This window comes from Ylistrum balloti, unplaced genomic scaffold, assembly GCF_031769215.1.
Source record: "Ylistrum balloti isolate Yb309-2 unplaced genomic scaffold, AGI_CSIRO_Ybal_v1 Utg370484, whole genome shotgun sequence".
Taxonomy (NCBI): Eukaryota; Metazoa; Mollusca; class Bivalvia; order Pectinida; family Pectinidae; genus Ylistrum; species Ylistrum balloti.
The window spans coordinates 379,842-398,535 of NW_026782316.1; the positions used below are offsets into that span (position 1 = coordinate 379,842).

General features: G+C 35.0%; 1 pseudogene; it reads right to left on the reverse strand.

Moving 5' to 3' along the window:
• Positions 1 to 1,102: 1,102 nt before the first annotated feature.
• On the reverse strand, positions 1,103 to 9,908 carry LOC132555409 (nucleoredoxin-like; annotated as a pseudogene).
• Between the last annotated feature and the right edge of the window lie 8,786 nt (positions 9,909 to 18,694).

Genomic DNA, 18,694 nt, shown 5'->3' on the forward strand with positions numbered 1-18,694 from the left:
TAAACACCAGTATTTGTTCAATGTAGAGTTGTGTCCCCTGTAATGGCAGGTCTTTTATAAACACCAGTATAATAGGACTAAGACCACAATTAAATACAATGTAGAGTTGTGTCCTAAAAAATGTTGTATATTTGGGAAAAAAATAATATGCCTCTTTGAATTGGATGTTTGCCTATAAATTTGCTGTAGATGTGTTATAGAGATGATAATCCTAGCTATATAGTGTGTAAATCATTCATATTGAACATGTATTTTGTGCTGCAGGATCCGGTGTAAAAAGTCCTGTTTTCACCTTTACCCCTGACCCGGATGTATATAATTGACGTTGGTGACACATATGGAGGTATATCCCAGATTAAATGCCCAACATGATGGGTTAAACTTTTACATTTTGCTTCTCAGATGTTGATCTTGGCCAGGTGAAATGGAAATTTGCAGATGAAACTTTGGGACTTAGTTATGAATTTTAATGTTACAATGAAACATATAGTGAAATTAATTGTGGTCTTAGTCCATTTGTTCAATGTAGAGTTGTGTCCCCTGTAATAGCAGGACTTTTATAAACACCAGTATTTGTTCAATGTAGAGTTGTGTCCCCTGTAATGGCAGGACTTTTATAAACACCAATATTTGTTCAATGTAGAGTTGTGTCCTTTGTAATGGCAGTTTTTGTCTTCTGTAGCGAGTGGGCTATCTACCGCAGAATTGTGCCATCAGAACTGGTATCCTTTACTATATATTGTATACAAATCTATTATGAAATTTCTGTATGGTTCCATATTGATGCAAACTGCATGGTGCTACTACACTGAAGTGTTCTGCTGACGTCTACCAGCACAACACTACACCCAGTCATTATATAACCACAAAGCTGGAGTTATAACTCTCAGCTGGGGACAGAACCGAAACCTTCCTCACAGTGGCAAACTCTAAAGACCAAAATTGAGGAAGTGTGAAGGGGGACATAACAGACCATGTAGTACATGTAGTAAGAAAGGAAAGATCTGTTTTCTGATACCTAAGGATATATTGGTATATAGCATAGTTCTCAACCAATCAAATTGCTAGAGGAATCAATATGAATACACATCTCAATCTCATCTTATAGAATTCAAGTTTTTAATATCATTGTTATAACACATAATTACACTATTTATATCATGCCTAGAAATACAGTATCATATGTACATATTACTGTGTTAACATTGACACAACTACTTTATATCAACTTGTGCAATATATATATATAACTAGATGTAGATATAAAACAGGAACATACACAAATGAAATTCAATTATCATGGGTTCAGATGAAAAGTTTCATTTCTCTTATCTTTACTCTGCAGAAAGCTTACCACCTCTAACAGAAAGCTTACCTCCTCTAACAGGAAGCTTACCTCCTCTAATAGAAAGCTTACCAACTCTTAACAGAAAGCTTACCTCCTCGGAGAGAAAGCTTACCAACTCTGACAGAAAGCTTACCACCTCTAACAGAAAGCTTACCTCCTCTAACAGAAAGCTTACCTCCTCTAACAGAAGCTTACCAACTCTAACAGAAAGCTTACCACCTTTAACAGAAAGCCTACCTCCTCTAACAGAAAGTTTACCAACTCTAACAGAAGCTTACCACCTCTAACAGAAAGCTTACCTCTTCTAACAGAAAGCTTACCAACTCTAACAGAAGCTTACCAACTCTAACAGAAGCTTACCACCTCTAACAGAAAGCTTACCTCCTCTAACAGAAAGCTTACCACCTCTAACAGAAAGCTTACCTCCTCTAACAGAAAGCTTACCTCCTCTAACAGAAAGCTTACCTCCTCTTAAAAAAACCTTACCAACTCTAACAGAAAGCTTACCAACTCTAACAGAAAGCTTACCTCCTCTAGCAGAAAGCTTACCTCCTCTAACAGAAAGCTCACTCTTAAGTTGTTAGTTTTATAAAGTGTTAATTATCACAAAATAATATAAGAATTGAAATAGGTAACATAAATGTAGGAATATGAAAGGGTGACAATGATATGATGTAGAAACATGTAGTTATATGTCATTGTCATGGATACTTAGGTGAACAACATGTATTTCAGATTATACCAAATCCATCCAAACAAATATCAAATATTTGTGTTATTTAGTCTCACAAATCTACTTTGAAGACATTGTCAGCTCAGTTTTAAAGATATGTAGCCTCAATCTTGTTGTCCTTAAATTGTGAAATAAACTCGCGGATACTGTCCTCAGACACTGTCCAGTTGTCTGCAGCCTTGTACTCATATTTAGTGCGGTTCACAAGGTCAGAGATCACTAGACATCGTCGTTTCTCAGCTTTCATCAGATAGTTGTAGAGACTTCCACATAATTTATCCTGAAACATGACATATTTGTTTATAAAATGAGGTTATTTACTTGTACATCTATTTTTATTTTTGATTTCAACAATACAGAATTATGTTTATATGTCTGTGTTGTTTTTATATAGATTACAGTTATCAAATGAAATCAATCCCTTACTGTTTATGTGGTATCAATTAACCTCTCACTTAACAAGCCTTCAACACATTTTTTGATGTTTTAGATTTGGTATTTAAATGTCCAAGTTCAAGCTGAGATATTTTGCAGTGTATGTCTTTATCAATATGGTTATCATGACTGGGATCTGTTATTATGTGTAGATGCTGCTTTAGAAACAAACATCTGAACAGTGAAAGTTTTACAGATTTCATAATGCACCAATTAACTTGTTTAATTTTTCATGTCTGATAATATCAAATACTTTAAATACAACTGTATATAGATAATGTAGGCTATGGTAATACAAGCTCTCTGTTGTGTAATGGTTACTTACAGAAGTATTTCCTTCAAAGAAGTAAAATTCCTGGTCCTTGCCATCATTGTAATACTCTTTGGATGGGCCCATCATTACTTCTTTGCTCCTCTTTTCATCTTCTTCTGAATCTGTCAAGAATTAAAACAAAGTTTCAGGACTACAATGGTTTAAACATTCAGAAAATCAAACCTATAGATTTCATAAATAATTCCATTTCTAATTGATATGCAGTTTTGACAGTAAGAGTTGTAAAAGTGTGAAAATATTTATCTTTTTAACATATCTTACGTTATGTTCTTGAACAAAGTCACAACCAGTCTAATCCTTAACCAAGATACTGAAAGTCTTTATCTCAAAAGCTGAATCTTCCAAAACAGTATCGACCTATTGGACCATAAGGTTGGTATTTTTTGTGTTTACAGAAGAAAAAAAAGCAAAAAAAAAATAAAACAAACAAAACAAAAAGAAGAGAAGAAGTTTTCATTTTACTCTTGACCAAGTCATTAGAATGAAACTCTAAAACAGGAGTGACATTGTTGTACTTTATAAACAACACTTACATTAAAAAACTCGAAGGGAACATGTATATTGTGATAGTTATTGAGGTACTCATAAGAGATAAACTTGTTTCAACCGGACAGGGAAATTCTACCTAGCCATTGCTACCTATATTTCCCAATTCATCAGGACATAACTTATTTTGTATTTGGTCAATCTCGTTCATTAAACACTAATTGGACAGATAAAACATTTCTAATCAAGGTCATGTATATGTCAGGGAATTTGAGCCAAATCCCTGTCTGTAGAACATATTTATATGGACCGAGGGTCTGGAATTTGAGACAAATCCCTGTCTGTAGAACATATTTATGTGGACCGAGGGTCTGGAATTTGAGACAAATCCCTGTCTGTAGGACATATTTATGTGGACCGAGGGTCTGGAATTTGAGACAAATCCCTGTGGTTTAAACTATAGTGTATTTTTATACTAATTATTTGGTATTGTATAAAAGGCTTAACAAAGACTTGGATGTTTGTTGTTATTATACATACCTGTGAAGTATATGAGACACTTAGAATTCTCTAAGGTATTAATAAACCTGTTAGATATCTTGTTTACCATCTGAATCTTGTACGGGAAATCCTGTAGTAATATAACACATGTTTATTAACATTGTAACAATCACTTCTATTACAACACATTTATTAACATTATAACAAAAGCACTGGTTTAAAACAAACATTTTTATAACCACTAGGAGAGGACATACAATGCGGTTTTCAATTGACATTGAAAATCCAACTAAGCCATTATAGGACTACGTTTATGGATGCCTAATCCAGTAAGGGTGGAACTTTCTACCTGATGCTTGTTTAGTGAATAAGAGTGTGAAACAGTAACTTTACAGGTGTTATGTTCTTTTACATTTGACTTTGGCCACGATCATTATTTATAATTTGCTTCCTAGTATAATACACAACTCAACAGAAATTATTTCAACCAGCATTGAATAAGGCAAATCATTTGTATACACTTACGTCCATAGGAGAGTCCATGATTGCTGATTGACCTTCTGTCGTTATGACCTCTAAATCCTCATTTAGGATAACTAGAGCAGGAATTCCTATAATAGGGAATATCACATGCACAATAATGTCATCAGTAAATCATTATCACAATCACTAGGATTATCACAATAACAAGGATTATCACAATCACTGGGATTATCACAATCACTGGGATTACCACAATCACTGGGATTATCACAATCACTGGGATTATCACAATCACTAGGATTATCACAATCACTGGGATTATCACAATCACTGGGATTATCACAATTATTTATCACAATCACTAAGATTATCACAATGACTGGGATTATCACAATAACGGATTATCACAATCACTGGGATTATCACAATCACTGGGATTATCACAATCACTGGGATTATCACAATTACTTATCACAATCACTAAGATTATCACAATCACTGATTATCACAATAACAAGGATTATCATAATCACTGGGATTATCACAATAACAAGGATTATCACAATAACAAGGATTATCACAATCACTGAGATTATCACAATCACCAGGATTATCACAATCACTGAGATTATCACAATCACTAGGATTATCACAATCACTAGGATTATCACAATCACTAAGATTATCACAATCACTGGGATTATCACAATCACAAGGATTATCACAATAACAAGGATTATCACAATCACTGAGATTATCACAATCACTAGGATTATCACAGCCACTAGGATTATCACAATAACAAGGATTTTCACAATCACAAGGATTATCACAATCACTGGGACACTGGGATTATCACAATAACAAGGATTATCACAATAACAAGGATTATCACAGCCACTAAGATTACCACAATCACAAGGATTATCACAATCACTGAGATTATCACAATCACTAGGATTATCACAATCACTGAGATTATCACAGTCACTAGGATTATCACAATCACTAAGATTATCACAATCACTGGGATTATCACACTCACTGGGATAATCACAATCACTAAGATTATCACAATCACTGGGATTATCACAATCACAAGGATTATCACAATCACAAGGATTATCACAATAACAAGGAGTATCACAATCACTGAGATTATCACAATCACTAGGATTATCACAGCCACTAGGATTATCGCAATAACAAGGATTATCACAATCACAAGGCTTATCACAATCACTGGGATTTTCACAATCACTAGGATTATCACAATAACAAGGATTATCACAATTACAAGGATTATCACAATCACAAGGCTTATCACAATCACTGGGATTTTCACAATCACTAGACATACCTTTGATACCAAACAAATCATGTAAGCTGTTAATGCGTGAATCCTTAAAAGGTAAGGCGAGCCAAGGCATTGTTTTAAAGTAATCATTATATTCCTCCTCTTTACTGTCCAGTGACGCAAAAACGATCTGGAATGGCTTGCCTGCGTCCCTCAGCTCCTTGTACTTTTTGGCCAGCTGGGGAGTGAAGGTCTGAGACGTAGGGCACTGTAATACAGTGTAATATCTATTAGGTATAAAATGAGTTTGAATCTCACCTGTGGTGACCATGTGGGTGTTGTATAAGTGATATTTGGTATAATAAACCTTTTTAGCAGGCTACATCTCAGATTTTATCATTGTTTACATACTGATATTTCAAGTGTAATCTGACGCTGTTTAACTCTTAAGTGTTGTTAATATTTTAGTATAGTTTACATTTAAGTATCGTTCCAATCTGAGTATCGTTAACACGTTATCGTTAAGTAACGAGTTTTGTTTACATTTAAGTATCGTTCCAATCTGAGTATCGTTAACACGTTATCGTTAAGTAACGAGTTTTGTTTACATTTAAATATCGTTCAAATCTGAGTATCGTTAACGAGTTATCGTTAAGTAACGAGTTTTGTTTACATTTAAGTATCGTTCAAATCTGAGTATCGTTAACACGTTATCGTTAAGTAACGAGTTTTGTTTACATTTAAGTATCGTTCAAATCTGAGTATCCTAACGAGTTATCGTTAAGTATCGAGTTTTGTTGACATTTAAGTATCGTTCAAATCTGAGTATCGTTAACGAGTTATCGTTAAGTAACGAGTTTTGTTTACATTGTAGTGTTGTTCAAATCTGAGTATCGTTAACGAGTTATCGTTAAGTAGCGAGGTTTGTTTACATTTAAGTATCGTTCAAATCTTAGTATCGTTAACGAGTTTTGTTTACATTGTAGTGTTGTTCAAATCTTAGTATCTCTAACGAGTTTTGTTTACATTGCAGTGTTGTTCAAAACTTAGTATCTCTAACGAGTTTTGTTTACATTGCAGTGTTGTTCAAAACTTAGTATCGTTAACGAGTTTTGTTTACATTGCAGTGTTGTTCAAAACTTAGTATCGTTAACGAGTTTTGTTTACATTGTAGTGTTGTTCAAATCTGAGTATCGTTAACGAGTTTTGTTTACATTGTAGTGTTGTTCAAATCTGAGTATCGCTAATCTGAGTATCGTTAACGAGTTTTGTTTACATTGTAGTGTTGAGTATCGTTGCTATTTTAGTATTTTGGTTTTGTTTCCATTTTTGTGGTTTTATTACAGAAGTATTATTCACTACATTTTCGATGATACATATCTCTAATGGAAACCCAATACCGTTCAACATTGAACGTTGAACAACATTTGCTATATATGATACTGATTTTACAGTCTTGTGTCGTTCACAATTTAGTATAATTCAGCTATCTCGTGTAGTCTTTCTTCTGTCTGGTATATAATTTTGTATTGGTAATACAGCTATCTCGTGTAGTCTACCTTCTGTCTGGTATATAATTTTGTATTGGTAATACAGCTATCTCGTGTAGTCTACCTTCCGTCTGGTATATGATTTCGTATTGGTAATACAGCTATCTCGTGTAGTCTACCTTCTGTCTGGTGTATAATTTTGTATTGGTAATACAGCTATCTCGTGTAGTCTACCTTCTGTCTGGTGTATAATTTTGTATTTGTAATACAGCTATCTCGTGTAGTCTTTCTTCTGTCTGGTATATAATTTTGTATTGGTAATACAGCTATCTCGTGTAGTCTACCTTCTGTCTGGTATATAATTTTGTATTGGTAATACAGCTATCTCGTGTAGTCTACCTTCTGTCTGGTATATAATTTTGTATTTGTAATACAGCTATCTCGTGTAGTCTACCTTCTGTCTGGTATATAATTTTGTATTTGTAATTCAGCTATCTCGTGTAGTCTACCTTCTGTCTGGTATATAATTTTGTATTGGTAATACAGCTATCTCGTGTAGTCTACCTTCTGTCTGGTATATAATTTTGTATTGGTAATACAGCTATCTCGTATAGTCTTTCTTCTGTCTGGTATATAATTTTGTATTGGTAATACAGCTATCTCGTGTAGTCTACCTTCTGTCTGATATCGTATAATTGTAAGTGTTTAGGTGTGTATGTCCACTTGTTCGTCTGGATGTGTCCTGTACCATGATGTCTTGTTTTGGACAAAATTCAAAAAGTTAAAATTTTGGATTGACAACATGTCGACATGTTGCCACTCCGAATTATTCTGACATTTTTTTCTTCTTTTTATATCGGCCTGGAATCCAGACACTCTGATACCGTTTGTTCCAGAGGTAACGTGTGGTTACTGAAGTTTTCAAACACGAATAAAAATGAAGACCATTCTTTATAATTTCATAGCTGTAGATTTGTTGAGACAGGTCATACAGGTAGGTCTTCAGTGCTTCATTTTGTCTCGTTGGTACAATTTGATTTTTTCACAAACTACTGACAAAGTCGAACTTCGAGTAACTAGGTTCTGACTGATAAAAAAACGATAAAATGTCAGAATAACTTTTACTTAAATGGAGCAGTGCTAGGCCAAAATGTCTCACCCGATAAGCCGAGAAATACATTCCAACAACTTGTCCTTTCAAGTTTCCAGGAAAGTCGCCTTGCTTAAATTTCTCACGGTCTTGAGAAGAAACGGCCTCGCCTTCAAAAATCTGCTTGATGTCCTTTTGAAACCATGGAAACAATCCTCCTTCAGGATCATCCATGAACATTCTCGCGGCCCTGGTTTGTTATTTCCTTTCCAGTTTGACCGTCCAGTATAACCAATGTCGGTATTCCAGCGACTTTGAATGTTTTGGAAAGTTTATTCTGTGGAAAAAAATCTCGTAAGGTAATCAGCATTACTCCAACTTGTGTATGGTCACAAGGACGAAACTATGGCCAAATTTTGATACTACAATGTGTAAACTGAATGTAGGGGTTTGCCGTTAAATGCCTTCGGAAATTATCTGAACTGCTTTTAGAGTAGATTTCATACTAGACACGTAAATGTATCTGAATTGTACAGCCAAGTATGTTCGTGCATCCTAATCAAAATTTACACGAATGAAGGAATCATTACTTGCTCCTCATATGGATTTTTTCTGCAGTAAATATTTAGATATACAAATCAATACATCTTATGACATAATAAGAGAAAAGAATATTTACAAACAATCAAACAAACACATACTAGGTATTTATTCTATTTTACAGTGCTTTAATGGGGATCACAAGCCGAACCCATGGCTTGCTATAGATTAATACTCCTCAATTGTCGTTTGAATATATATTTTTATGGATAATTCTCGTTTTTATTACCATTGTTGATATTTGTATAGAACTGTGTACACATGTCGAGTGGACGTGGGTAAATAGCTGTGTTAAAAAACGATTTTATACCTCCGAAACTGAGGAGCCGAAATCAGAAGAGAAAAATGATCACATGTATATATGTGTGTGTGTGTGTGTGTGTACAGTGTTTAACATGGAACATTTGATTTTCAATCATTGACACCAGTAGCGTAGCAAATGTTTATTAGGAGTGTATGCTTTCAAGAGAAGGTCCAAGGTTAACAATAATCGTTAACATACATTATCGCTTCGTCACTGGGTATCGCGAAAAGGGGACATTTGAGATGAGTCTGCTTTGTATTCTACACTGAAGATACCACGTGACCGGCCAGTATTTTCTCACTCACGCGTAACGAGTACCTTTGATAGGTATCGGGACATACTTGAGCAGAGCTCTATCGGCGGTAGTGCTATATAGATTATGATGTCACAGTATTTGATGAATATCACTGAAAATCGTGGCCTTTAATGACTACTGTGAACTCACCTTTTTGTTGCGGTCGCTGAACGGCAGTAACAGCCATGGCATTTTATAACTTTTGACATAACTTTTGAAAGATTCTTCGTCTCTGTCCGAACTGACCAAGACAACTTCGAATTTGTCGGCGCCAGCTTCTTTCATTTTGTTGTAGAACCCCACAAGTTGCGGTGTAAATGCATTACAAGGTGGACACCATGACGCAGAGAAATACAATCCTACAAACTTCTTTTCACCAAGTCCCTCTGATTTATCAGTTTCCACCTCGATGAAATCATCCCCACGTTTCCTCTGAAGACTTTTGCCTAAAAGTTCTAAAAATTCGCCTGTTCCCGCCATGTCTGAAACACAGAGAAATGTGTGAGCAGAATTCCGGTCGGAGCAAGAGAAATGTGTGGGCAGAATTCTGGTCGGACCAACTATATACGCACACTATGTTCTTAAATTATCGATGACTTGTGGTGTATTTATAGACGTGACTGGTTCATTGCGATAATTGATTCAGGTCACCTTCACGATTTTAAATTCACGAGTTACAATAAGAACAAGACTGTACATAATGTCTTATCTATGTCTTATATCTTATTCACTGGTGGCATGGTCGTATCGAATCAAACACTAAAATATATATGTATGTACTTATCGTTACACATGGATGAGCCAGAATCTATTGTGTATATGTACATAGCTTCGTGTGTGCCATACCACAATGTATTATACGTCCCTGGTAATACTAATAAACACATACACATTACGAATCCTGTCTAAGCAGGTTTTTTTTCTTCGTCATCGAGATCACAACGGAAACGTCGTCATCGGGAACACAGACGGCAACTCCGGGGAAATATCCAGCGAAGATATGTGTAACTTTAATCGCGAATCTACCGCAGGTATTTTTTTGAGCAACATAATATCACTGATTTCTGTGCAATATTTCGGTAGATGACGGTTCTAATTGGTCTTGAAAGATGCAGGTTGATGAGGACTATGGAAAAGTGTCCTCATTATGAAGAAACATTTTGTTGTAAGATCTAAAGTTACCATATCGGGATTTCATTATTGTTCGTGTTATCATGTATAACTGTGTTTAATGGGAGTGTCTGATCGAACTATCCATATAGATATTTCTAGATAGTCCTTAAATCTATGAGTACTGTAGATCGCTGGTCCTTAAATCTTTAAGTCCTGTACATCGCTTGACCTTAAATCTATGAGTCCTGTACATCGCTAGTCCTTAAATCTATGAGTCCTGTACATCGCTAGTCCTTAAATCTATGAGTCCTGTACATCGCTTGACCTTAAATCTATGAGTCCTGTACATCGCTAGTCCTTAAATCTAGGAGTCCTGTACACAGTTAGGCCTTAAATCTATGAGTCCTGTACATCGCTTAACCTTAAAGCCCCAATATACGTAACATTCACCAAAAATTTAGTGTAAAATCATACATAATTATTGAGATATTCTCTAAGATGTAGTTAAAATTAAGTTATTCAAACAATAGTTACCATGACTTTGTGCATAAAGTATTGATATATGAGCAGTTGACACTCGCTATTTGTAAACACACCTCCATTTTAAACACGCCGCCATCGAAATTACGATTGTTGCCGAACCACGTCGGAAAGTTCATGACCTGATCTCGCGCGAGTTGAGGTTTCTACTTTAGAGATATGTCTACGGTAAGGTTTTGTTTACAAACATTGTTTGCGAAGTCTTGTCGTAGACTTGAGGTATTCCTGTGATAAACATTCAGTTTTTGGGAAATTATTAGAAGGAATGATTAGTTTAGAAACGATACGACGCACAATTATAACGTAAGAATTCAGAACTGGCCTGATGTATGATTGGAAAAAAAGGAAGCGACTGGTGAACATCTGTACTGTGTCTGCCATGTTTACACACGTGGAATATGCGCATGCGCCATGTCATCTCTACGAGCGGTAATGTATGAATTATTGTGGGTCCCACATTGTTTATTTCCTATTTTTTCATTTTTTATTTAAATTGAAAACAGTCGGTTTTATTTTCTTTAATTATAGGAAAGTGTTTGTTTTGTTACATATATTACGGGGAAAATAAGATAAAGTTTGTTTTTATAGTGATTTTTACGTATATTGGGGCTTTAAATCTATGAGTCCTGCACATCGCTATTCCTTAAATCTATGAGACCAGTACATCGCTAGTCCTTAAATCTATGAGTACTGTACATCGCTAGTCCTTTAAACTATGAGTTATCCCCAGTATTATGCTAAATCCTTATAACTACAAGGTCAACAGATCTATAGGTTTTATTAACATATCATTTTCTATTGCTTGTTAACATGTTATTATTTATTTACTGTATACGTGGTTAATATATCGATCCCGGAAGTTTGAAGTTATTATCAAAGTACTGAAAGTACTGGTATGCTAAGACCATTAAAAAAATAAATTCTTAGTTATTAGCTTGCTATATACTGAAACCAACTATATGCAAGCAGTAAATCATTGCAGCCCATAAAAAATGACCAGCAGATATCAGAAATAACAAGCATAGTAGTATTACTTATGTAATACATGTCCCAAGTAGGATCCAAGATGCAATGATAGGGAAGTTGTCCATTTCTTTGGATACATTATAGGAAATGTTGATCTTGGACACCATATTATCACTTTAAAGACTGCGTATCTCATTGGTTTAAGACCATTAGTTAGACCATCATGCAAATAACATGCTACATACAAATATTGGGCAGCTTCATTTTCCAGATTGTCTGTAAATGACTGCATAAGAGTGCCAATTTTCTAAAACAAACATGATGTCACCATAACTTAAAATAAAAGATGCCTATTCTTTCGGAACACCTGGTCTTATTCTCCTTGTACTTTTTCAGGGAATCTTCGAGTAGATATTGTCTTTGTTTCAATTTTACACTTGTTTTGCTGGTTCTACAATTCTGTTGACATGTATATATATTCTTTGTTCTCTAAAACTTGTCGCAAGATATTTTATTCCTCTTGTATTATCATTTTTTAACATCCTAACAGTAACCTTGAACCTTGAAATTTGCAAGATGTGAATATCTTTTAGGTTGTGAAATTTGATAGAAAAATGAGGGTAATGCAAAGAACACCCCCATGCATCTATCCGTTTTTTGACTGTGACCTTGATCTTTGACATCTGACCCTGAATTTCTAAAGAAACCGACTTCTCATAAGGGATACATGTTCCAAATTTGATTAAGGTATACTGTCTTAGTCTCAATGCGTTTACAAGGTAATCATATAGTACTTATGCAAGTACTGTGACCTCTACATTCAATCCTCAAAATCATTACTATATCCTCTCCACATTGCCCAGGGATAACTGAAACTAATCCAAATGATAACTAATACCCCCAACACCCACAGCCTTAGTTATCTCTCCATGGTGACCTTTTGCACAGAAACATCCTCTGAAACACAGCGGCATGTGCACGTTCCTCAACATTCCTGCAAAGTTTTGTTGAAATTGGTCCACAGGTTTAGAAGTTGACCGACGAGCAAAACCCGTCTATATTGACCAGTTGCCATGGCAATCAATATTTTGAGGGAAAATGGTGCATGCACATCTACACATTGTCCTGAATATTACTGAAAAGTTTCATTGGAATTGTCCAGACAAGATGTGTCTACAGACAGACAAACAGATGGATGGACTGATAGACAACCTGATTCCAGTTTACCCACCCTTTTGGTGGTATAAGAATGCACAAGAGTGCTTACAAATTCCATGTGGACAGACATTATGGAAAAATAATAATAATAATAAAAACATGATACAGATGCTTATATCTTGTTTTATTCAGTTTTTAGATACAGTATTCTTTCCATGCTTTGATCAGCAATGTAATCTTGTCATGTCAATATCCTAGTACAAGATTGCATACACAAAATTGTTGTAGGTAGACTTTTAAGATACATAAAAAAATACATGCCTAAGTTTAAATGAAGGTTTTAAACAGAAGTCGTATTATGTTCAGTATACAGTGATTTTTCTAGACAATTGTAAACTATAAACTCGGTATACAGCGATCTTTTCTACACATTTGTAAACAACAAACTCAGGTATGCAGTGATCTTTTCTACAAAAAGTTTTTTTTGATATATTATATACACTAAACTCAGGAAAAAAAAATAAGTAAACCTTTCTCTGTACACTACAGACTCAGTATACAATGATCCTTTCTACACAAACTTGGTATAACTAGTGAATCTTTCTACACAAGTAAATTGAAGATTGTATACAAATTTAATACAAATGCAGTATACAAAGATCTTTTCCACATTATTTTAGTTTCTGCGATTTGTTGATTCTTCTTTTCTGATGGTAAATATATTGCTGCCTTTAGAGAGTACTGTGACCTTAAAAGGCAACATGGTTGTTAGCATCTCCTCAAGTGATTAATCATATTCAACGTCTAATTGGAGTCCGAAAAGAAGGACGTTTTTCTCCACCATAAGGTCCTCACATCCATTGTTGGTCACCATGGCCAATTCCAACTTAGAAGAATCAATAGAGATACCTTCTACCATTCCAGATTTCATTTCTTCAGGGATATCCACTTGCTGAAAGAGAGTAAGGGAAATAAATAACTATATTTCATTATTGCTATGATTATGTGCAAGAAATATACACTTCTGTATAAGCTTATAGTCTTCCCATTAGGAGCCTATATTAAATATACTGTAATTAATTACTTTGACGTTCAGGACTGTAAAATTATTAAGCGATGGACAGCTGGCAAAATGATAATATCTTGACCATGGTCATACAGAGATTGAATCATAAAATTAAATTTGTGTGATAAATCTGTGCAGTATGATAATTTATTTTGACGTTTGTATTTCAAAAAAAATCATTTTGACTTGAAAAGTAATGTGTAATTTAATTAATTACATTGGACCGTCATGTAATGGTTATTTAATTATTTTGAAAATACCTGTAATGACAATGCCATTTTCATAATGTAATTGTAATTTAATTAATTACATCATCATGTAATTGAACCAATGCCTGTTACAAACAGTAGCTGTCCTAACTGATCTTAAAATTAACTTTGGCTACATCTATCACAAAATTAACTTTGGCTATGTCTATCACAAATGCCACATTTAGCTTCAGTAGAGGTATTTCAAAAATGTATGTCATTGTAGCTGAAAGGATATAATTAATGGTTACTTAACCAGAACTACAGTTCTGAACAAACCACTACAAAGCATCTTATTGTTGTACTTCCGGTCACTTGAGTTTCTTAAAGTTTCAATTTGACTTTTAATAAGGCCCAATGTGATAATACGGCAATGTCTTAATAAGCTCTCGAGGGGTATTGGTTAGACTATTTATCCCATTTCATTCCATTCACCATGGAAACAAAACTCAAAATGCTTATAAACAGTCGACAATTAATGACAAATATTGAGCCCAGGGCTGTGTAAATTTGATGAATCAAGTGTTGAACTGAAAGTTGACGCAGTTGACATAATAACGAAACTTCTGAGATGAACAAATACAGTACATATATTAAAAGTTCAGGCATAATAAGAATTGTACCAATGGGACCTAACACTTTGCTAGGTTTATCTTAATCTTCATTAAAACACTTTCCGGGATTCAGATGTTAATTGATATCTTCATTATTCCCAATCTTCATATTGTAATCGTTCACATGCATCACTCTTCAACAGAATCAACGAGACATCATGTCAGAAAGACAAAAACTAAATTTAAGCTAAAACTATATATATAAACTTCAATTGGCATAGCTGTAGAGTTCCCGTACGATTTCATACCCTCGACTTGGGGTGCTTATAAATTATCTCCGATCAGAAATTTGAAAGAGCTAGATCTACAATAGCACGGACAGTGACCGATATTTTAAAGTAAAATCGATATATTACACCACGGACTTGTATATAAGTCCGTGATTACACAGATAGATTCCTAGATCTATTCACAGTAACGTAAGTAGTACAGTACAATATTACGGATAAGTTTTTTTCTGTTTAATTTCCGGTCTGTTGGGCCACTCACGATCATTCAAAAATAAATTTATTTCAAAACACTGAAATACTTTACGGAAGCAACAAAAATGTGCTAGATGCTTACATAACATTTTTCAAATGCATACTGCTTCAAAGGAAAAGTCTTGAAAATATTTTGAAAAAAGTGCCATGGCGGCAGTGCCCAGCTTGCGCGTCGCCGTCGAGCCTAAATCCAATACATGCGATAGCTCATTTCAAATGAGTATTTTGCAAAAAATGCAATTGCTAGTTCAGTATAAGTATTGACTTTAAATTCAGCTTATATATATATATATAGTGATACTAACTTACATCAAATACCCACCATCTTCTTTCTGCCGCCGTCTTATTTCAGGGTCCAGCAGCAAAGAGCACCCCGGCTGTTTCCGTCAAAATTTTATGCTACTCTAAATCATTCTTATTTTAGTTTCATTGTTATTTTCGACTACATATTTCAGTATTTTCAAAAGTTTTCAACAGTATTAAACGGGATGAAAATTTTCAAAAAAGAAAAAAAAAGAAAGATATATGACACCCACAATGCATCGCGCGGAAAAGAAAGTTAAGCCGCCATATTGGCATCGCCTCGCAAAATTTACCACCATAAAACGTGAGTCTTCGTCACTGTATTTACAAATTTCGATGTCTGATTATCATTAATACACAACACAAAACGTTTTCTTGATGTACAAGTAACGAAGAAAATGTCGATAAGGTTGTTTCATTTAATGACCAGGATCAGCAACTTGTAGGGGCGATAATCCAATGACTACGGTAATGTCCGGCAGATGGAGTAGGAGTAAACTTTCGATTTATGAACCAATGAAAACGAAGTACTGATACTCAGGGCCGGGGGCGACAGCAACATGCTGAAGAGCATTGAAAATGCTCTTAGCATAAAAACTGTCTCGCATACGGAACTACTTACGGTACCACGTCCGCCTTGTAGGATGATGTGCTCAACTGTCCTGTAACTGGTTTAAAAACCCTATTAATGATTCTTGGCGGCTCTAATGGAAGTACATGTGTAAACAAGGATGATTAAAACGATCATCTGATAGAAAGAATAGTATTTTACTGCTCTCACTAACAATACGAAAGTCGACCGTTGTAAGCGTATGTGATCCGCGGCTGTATTTTAAGGTCAACATAGCTGACCTCTCAGGGTACAACAGCAACCTTGGTAAACATCTGGAATTCATAAACAACATTCCTGTAGATAACCATAATGGCTTTGGTTCGGTCCTGATAAATAATCTATCGCAGCAGGTTTTGACCTAACCATCGTAACAGGTTTTAACCTAACTATCGTAACAGGTTTTAACCTAGCCATCGAACAGGTTTTAACCTAACTATCGTAACAGGTTTTGACCCAACCATCGTAACAGGTTTTAACCTAACCATCGTAACAAGTTTTGACCTAACCATTGTTGTAGGTTTTGACCTAACCATCGTAACAGATTTAGTGATCTCAACAATTCGATTTAGTGATCTCAACAAATCAATTTAGTGAAATCAACAATTCGATTTAGTGGTATCAACAATTCGATTTAGTGATCTCAACAATTTGATTTAGTGATCTCAACAAATCGATTTAGTGGTATCAACAAATCGATTTAGTGAAATCAACAATTCGATTTAGTGATCTCAACAATTCAATTTAGTGGTATCAACAAATCGATTTAGTGAAATCAACAATTCGATTTAGTGATCTCAACAAATCGATTTAGTGGTATCAACAATTCGATTTAGTGATATTGTAACAGAGGTCATTTTTCATCTCAATGCCTCCGCTAGGAATCGAACCCGGGACCCCTGGCTTACTAGACTGACGCTCAACCAATCGAGCTAAAGAGAAGTTCCCTCTAGCCGAGTGGCATATTGCGGCTAGTATTTTACCAGGGTTACATACTCCCCCTCCAGGAAATAACTCGTCCTCGAGTTTCCAGGGGTAACAGCGATGCTGGTGGGGCATGGCCAAGTACTATTCCCGAGTCCCTACATGGGCGCCAATGTAACAGAGGTCATTTTTCATCTCAATGCCTCCGCTAGGAATCGAACCCGGGACCCCTGGCTTACTAGACTGACGCTCAACCAATCGAGCTTAAAGAGAAGTTCCCTCTAGCCGAGTGGCATATTGCGGCTAGTATTTTACCAGGGTTACAATATCAACAAATCGATTTAGTGAAATCAACAATTCGATTTAGTGATCTCAACAATTTGATTTAGTGATCTCAACAAATCGATTTCGTGATCTCAACAATTCGATTTAGTGATCTTTACAAATCGATTTAGTGACATCAACAAATCGATTAGTGATCTCAACAAATCGATTTCGTGATCTCAACAATTCGATTTAGTGATATCAACAAATCGATTTCGTGATCTCAACAATTCGATTTAGTGATCTTTACAAATCGATTTAGTGACATCAACAAATCGATTAGTGATCTCAACAAATCGATTTCGTGATCTCAACAATTCGATTTAGTGATATCAACAAATCGATTTCGTGATCTCAACAATTCGATTTAGTGATATCAACAAATCGATTTCGTGATCTCAACAATTCGATTTAGTGATCTCAACAATTCGATTTAGTGATATCAACAAATCGATTTAGTGATCTCAACAATTTGATTTAGTGATCTCAACAAATCGATTTAGTGGTATCAACAAATCGATTTAGTGAAATCAACAATTCGATTTAGTGATCTCAACAATTTGATTTAGTGATCTCAACAAATCGATTTAGTGAAATCAACAATTCGATTTAGTGATCTCAACAAATCGATTTAGTGATCTCAACAAATCGATTTCATGACATCAACAAATCGATTAGTGATCTCAACAAATCGATTTCATGACATCAACAAATCGATTAGTGATCTCAACAAATCGATTTCGTGATCTCAACAATTCGATTTAGTGATCTTTACAAATCGATTTAGTGACATCAACAAATCGATTAGTGATCTCAACAAATCGATTTCGTGATCTCAACAATTCGATTTAGTGATATCAACAAATCGATTTCGTGATCTCAACAATTCGATTTAGTGATCTTTACACATCGATTTCGTGATCTCAACAATTCGATTTAGTGATCTCAAC